Genomic DNA, 5,793 nt, shown 5'->3' on the forward strand with positions numbered 1-5,793 from the left:
TGCCTCTTTCTGAACATCTACAGCACAGCCTTCTACCACCAGCTTAGCCGTTCATCATGCTTAATCCTTGACCTTTCTCTTGTTCACTGTTGTTTTGGGCATGAAATGCTCTTCTTCTCAAATGGAGTTTCCACTGGCTAAGTGTAGGAGACTTCTTACACTTCTGTACCCCATGAAAGCAATCGACATTTACTGAGTCTATACAATTAGCAAATACTTTTGCTTCATCAGTTTAATGAAACTACTAATATAAAATAGACTTTGCCTGTTGAAAAGTCTAGGGAATATACTAGCAGACAGCATTTGTGGCAATTGTAATATCCTCAAAAAAGAGACTAGATTGGGAATACTTATCCATCTGAATGAAAACAAATTGAAGTCAGATATTTCTCCAACTACCTAGAATAACTGTTATGCAGATAAGAGCAACTGTTCAATCAGACATACCCCAGACCTGCTGGGTGAAAACTCAAGGAAAGAGAAACAGTGGCATATATGTGTAGATCCCTAATGCCTCATCACACTGCAGGGCAGTGCCCAGCCATCTGGCAGGAACAGGCATCAGACCCTAGGAGAGGAGAAAAATAAAATAGGGAGGAATCTTAAACAATCCAAAGGACAGCAGGAATAAAGAAGAGGGAAGAGAGAAAAGAAAAACAAAAACTGGAACTAAGGCAAAACATAAAATAAGTTGGAAAAAATGAAACCAAGCGGTTTTGTAATCACAACAATTGCAACAAAACTCTCCAGTTCAAAAACAATGATCATAGCCTGAATGTTTTTTAACAAAAACTTCTTGTAAATTGTATTGTTGACAAGAAACATATCTGAAACAAAGGAGCACAGAAATGTTGAAAGTGAAATGACTGGAAAAGTCATACCAGATAAATGTTAATCAAAAGACAGTTGGTATATTTGTGGTACTATTAGACAAAATAGACCTTAAGGCAAAATATATCACTAAGAGTAATACACAAATATATTACTAAGAGTTTTAGGTGTGTGTATGTACACACACATTACACAAAACAACTGGAGAATACATAATATGTTTTTCAAACATACCTGGAATTTTACAAAATCTGACTATGTAGTGGAACCTAAAATAATCTAAAAAATGTCAGAAAAACCATTAGCATACAGTTCATCCCCTCTAATCACAACTACACTAGAAAACAAGAACAAACAAAACAATAGAAAACAAAATGTACCTCACATTTTTGGAAATTAAAAAAAGCAAATTAAAAAATATGTAGTTCACATAAGAGATAACAATGGAAATTAGAAAACACTTATACTTTAAAAACATTTAAAATAATGCTGGGCAGGGTGGCACATGCACGTAGTCCCAGCTACTTGGGAGGCTGAGGCAGGAAGATCGCTTGAGTCCAGAATTTTGAGGCCAGCCTGGGCAAAAACATAGTGAGACCCTGTCTTTAAAAATTAAAAAATGCTACAATCAAATTTTGGGGGTGCAACTAAAGTGGTTGTATTAGTGTGTTCTGTTCTTACGCTGCTAATAAAGACATACCTGAGACTGGGTAATTTATAGAGAAAAAGAAGTTTAATGGACTCACCGTTCCACATGGCTGGGGAGGCCTCACAATCACGGCAGAAAGTAAAGGAGGAGCAAAGGCGCATCTTATATGGTGGCAGGCAAGAGAGAGAGTGTGTGCAGGGAAGTCTCATTTGTAAAACCATCAGATCTCATGAGACTTATTCACCATCATGAGAAGAGCACGGGAAAACCTGCTCCCATGATTCAATTATCTTCCACTGGGTCCCTCCCATGACATGTGGGGATTATAGGAGCTACAATTCAAGATGAGATATGGGTAGGGAGGGGCATGGTCAAACCATATCAGTGGTACTTGACAGGAAGTTTATAGACTCAAATGCTTATATTAGAAAAGAAGGCTAAAATTAAATTAAACTTCCACACTAAGATGTCAGAAAAGAAACACTGAATATACACTTAAAGAATGTAGAAGAATGAGAACAATAAAGTTAAGAACATAAATGAAACTATATAAGAAAGCAGATTAAAATAAAAGCCAAGTTATTTACTTTAAAAGACTAACAGTAGTGACAAGCAACTGACAAAACTCATAAAATATAGAAGGAGAAAACAAAACATCAATACCATTAGGAATATAAAGACAGATAGCCACAGATGCACAGAGATTTAAAAGATAATGAGAGCCACTGGGTTGGAGTGTGAATAGCTCTTCCAGAAGGAAAGACTGGAAGGGAGAGTGCATAGCATAGGTATAGTGCTGAAATGATAGAGACAAAGTCTTCTGTTGTTTTCAGTGAAATGGAAAATAAGAACCCTGATATGGTTTGGCTCTGTGTCTCCACCACGCAAATCTCATGTCAAATTGTAATCCCCACATGTTGGAGGAGGAGCCTGCTAGGAGGTGATTAAATCATGACAGTGATTTGCTGTTTTGGTGATAGTGAGTTGCATTCTCATGAGATCTGATTGTTTAAAAGTGTATAGCACTTCCCCCTTCAGTTTCTCTCTCTCTCCTGCCACCACGTGTAGACGTGCTTGCTTGCCTTTGGCCTTCTGTCATGATTGTAAGTTTCCCGAGGTCCTCCCAGCCATGCCTCCTGTACAGCCTATGCAACTGTGAGTCAATTAAACCTCTTTTCTTTATAAACTACACAGTCTCAGGTAGTTCTTCATAGCCCTGTGAGAACAAACCAATACAAACCCCAAATGAGAGTGAGGAGGGCAGGTAGGGAGTAAAAAATTTATCTTGTAAAGCACTGTGGTTGGTATTTTTTTTAACGCAGTCTCACCAGAACCTATTCCCACAAAAGAAGAACAAATTTTCCCTTCAACAAAAACTTGGGAGCATTAAAATTATGGTACCCCTCTTGCAGAATTATGCTTACTGCCACAGTGATAATTCTTTTGAGAATGTGTTTAATTTTTTGACTCAGATAAAAACCTCTTGAATTGACCCTGATGAGGAAGATGATTAGAAGACAAAAACATGTGTTTTAAATGAAAATAATGTATAGCTTTAAAGTAAAGAAACAAGCATTATTTCCTTTTCAAATGGCATTGGAAACTCTTTGGATAAAGGGCTTTCATATATTTTAAGCAATGAAAGCATAAGGCTAAAGGGTCACCACCTCTGTAGGCAGTTATGTTGGAGACCTCTCTCATTTGGCAGATTGTAAAAATAAAGTCAGGTTGTCGGCAAAGCCAGAGTCCCGTTCTCTCACTCTCCTCCCCAGACAGCATGAGCTTCACCACTCACTCCATCTTCTCCACAAACTACCGGTTCCTGGGCTCTATCCAGGTGCCCAGCTACGGTGCCTGGCTGGCAGAAGTGCGGCCAGCGTCTATGCAGGCACTGGGGGCTCTGGTTCCCGGATGTCCCTGTCCTGCTCCAACAGCTTCTGGGGCAGCATGGGGTCCCAGGGCCTGGCCACGGGGATGGCCACGGGTCTGGCAAGAATGGGAGGCATCCAGAATGAGAAGGAGACCATGCAAAGCCTGAACAACTGCCTGGCCTCCTACCTGGACTGAGTGAGGAGCCTGGAGACGGAGAACGAGAAGCTGAAGAGCAAAATCCGGGAGCACCTGGAGAAGAAGGGACCCCAGGTCAGAGACTGGAGCCATTACTTCAAGACCATTGAGGACCTGAGGGCTCAGATCTTTGCAAACACTGTGGACAATGCCCACATTGTTCTGCAGACCAACAATGCCCATCTTGCTGATGATGACTTTAGAGTCAAATATGAGACAGAGCTGGCCATGCGCCAGTCTATGGAGAGTGACATCCATGGGCTCCGCAAGGTCATTGATGATGCCAGTGTCATTCGGCTGCAGCCAGAGACAAAGATCGAGGCTCTGAAGGGGGAGCTGTGCTTCATGAAGAAGAACCATGAACAGGAAGTAAAAGGCCCACACGCCCAGATTGCCAGCTCTGGGTTGACCGTGGAGGTAGATGCCCCCAAATCTCAGCACCTTGCCAAGATCATGGCAGATATCTGGGCCCAATATCATGAGCTACCTCGGAAGAACTGAGAGAAGCTGGACAAGTACTGGTCTCAGCAGATTGGGGAGAGCATCACAGTGGTCACCACGCAGTCCACTGAGGTTGGAGCTGCTGAGATGACGCTCATGGAACTAAGACGTACAGTCCAGTCCTTGGTGATTGACCTGGACTCCATAAGAAATCTGAAGGCCAGCTTGGAGAATAGCCTGAGGGAGGTGGAGGTCTGTTATGCCCTGCAGATGGAGCAGCTCAACAGGATCCTGCTGCACCTGGAGTCAGAGCTGGCACAGATGTGGGCAGAGGGACAGCACCAGGCTCAGGAGTACAAGGCCCTGCTGAATATCAAGGTCAAGCTGGAGGATGAGATCACCCCCTGCTGCTGCCTGCTGGAAAATGGCGAGGACTTCAATCTTGGTGATGCTCTGGACAGCAGCAACTCCATGCAAACCATCCAAAAGACCACCACCTGCTGGATAGTTGATGGCAAAGGGGTGTCTGAGACCAATGACACCAAAGTTCTGAGACATGAAGCCAGCAGAAGCAGGGGACCCTTTGGGGAGAAGGAGGCCAATAAAAAGTTCAGAGATTAAAAAAAAAAAAAAGAAAATCAAATTGCCTTGCTCATTTAATGTTTCTTAGATTGAGGAAACAGATGAATGAACACATTGACTTAATACTTCATAGGTACTCAATAAATGCTAGCTATTTTATCAATGTTTAATATCTTGCATATAATATATCATATATTATGAAAAATATGGTTCTTATATTCAAGAGTATATTTCTTTTGAAAAGTGTTTAAAAGTTTGGAGCAGCAAAGCATTTTAAATTTTGGAGCCAAGCATTTTAAATTTTGGTGGTGCATGCCTGTGGTTCCAGCTACTCAGGAGGCTGAAGTGGGAGAATCACTTGAGCCCAGGAGTTTGTGTGGACAACATAGTTTGCCTGGGCAACCTCGTCTCTTAAAACAATTTTTTAAATACAGTGTCTTAAATTTTATTTTTAACTGAAATATAATAATTGTATATATTTATGGGGTAAAATATGATGTTTTGATATGTTTACAATGTTGGAATTGTTAAATTAGGCTTATTAACAGATCTGTCATGTCACATACTATTTTGTGGTGAAAATATTTAAAATATACTTTCTTAGCAATTTTGATCTATGGAATGCATTGTTATTTATTAGAGTCACCATTACGTGCAGTAGGTCACTAAAGCTTATTCCTCCTAAGTGAAACTTTATACCCTTTAGTCAACATCTTCCCATTCCTCATTTATCCTCCATCCTCCAGACTCTTATAACCATCTCTACTTCTATGACTTTTTTAGATTCCACATATAAGTGAGATCATGCAGTATTTCTTTTTCTGCACCTGGCTTATTTTACTTAGCATAATGTTTTCCAGGTTCATGTCATGAATGACAGGATTTAACTATTTTTTAAAGGCTGTATCACATTCTATTGCATATATATGCCACATTTTCTTTATCCATTTATCTGATGATGTACACCTTGGTTGCTTCCATATCATAGCTATTGTGAATAGTGCTGCAACAAACATGAAAGTGCAGATATCCCTTTGACATACTGATTTCAATTCCTTTGGAATTAGAAGTAAGATTAGTAGATCATATGGTCATTCTATTTTTACTTTTCTGACGAACTTGCATGTAGTTTTTTGTCGTGGCTGTATTATTTTACATATCTACCAGCAGTGCACAAGGGTTCTTTTTTCTCCATACCCTTGTCAACACTTATCTTTCGTTAT

At 40.4% G+C, this 5,793-nt stretch overlaps 1 pseudogene; it reads left to right on the forward strand.

Annotated features, from left to right (window-relative positions):
* Positions 1–3,257: 3,257 nt before the first annotated feature.
* Positions 3,258–4,609, forward strand: LOC105705592 (keratin, type I cytoskeletal 18-like; annotated as a pseudogene).
* Positions 4,610–5,793: the final 1,184 nt, after the last annotated feature.

This window comes from Aotus nancymaae, unplaced genomic scaffold (assembly GCF_030222135.1).
Source record: "Aotus nancymaae isolate 86718 unplaced genomic scaffold, 86718_ANA_hifiasm-v0.15.2.pri h1tg000058l, whole genome shotgun sequence".
NCBI lineage: Eukaryota > Metazoa > Chordata > Mammalia > Primates > Aotidae > Aotus > Aotus nancymaae.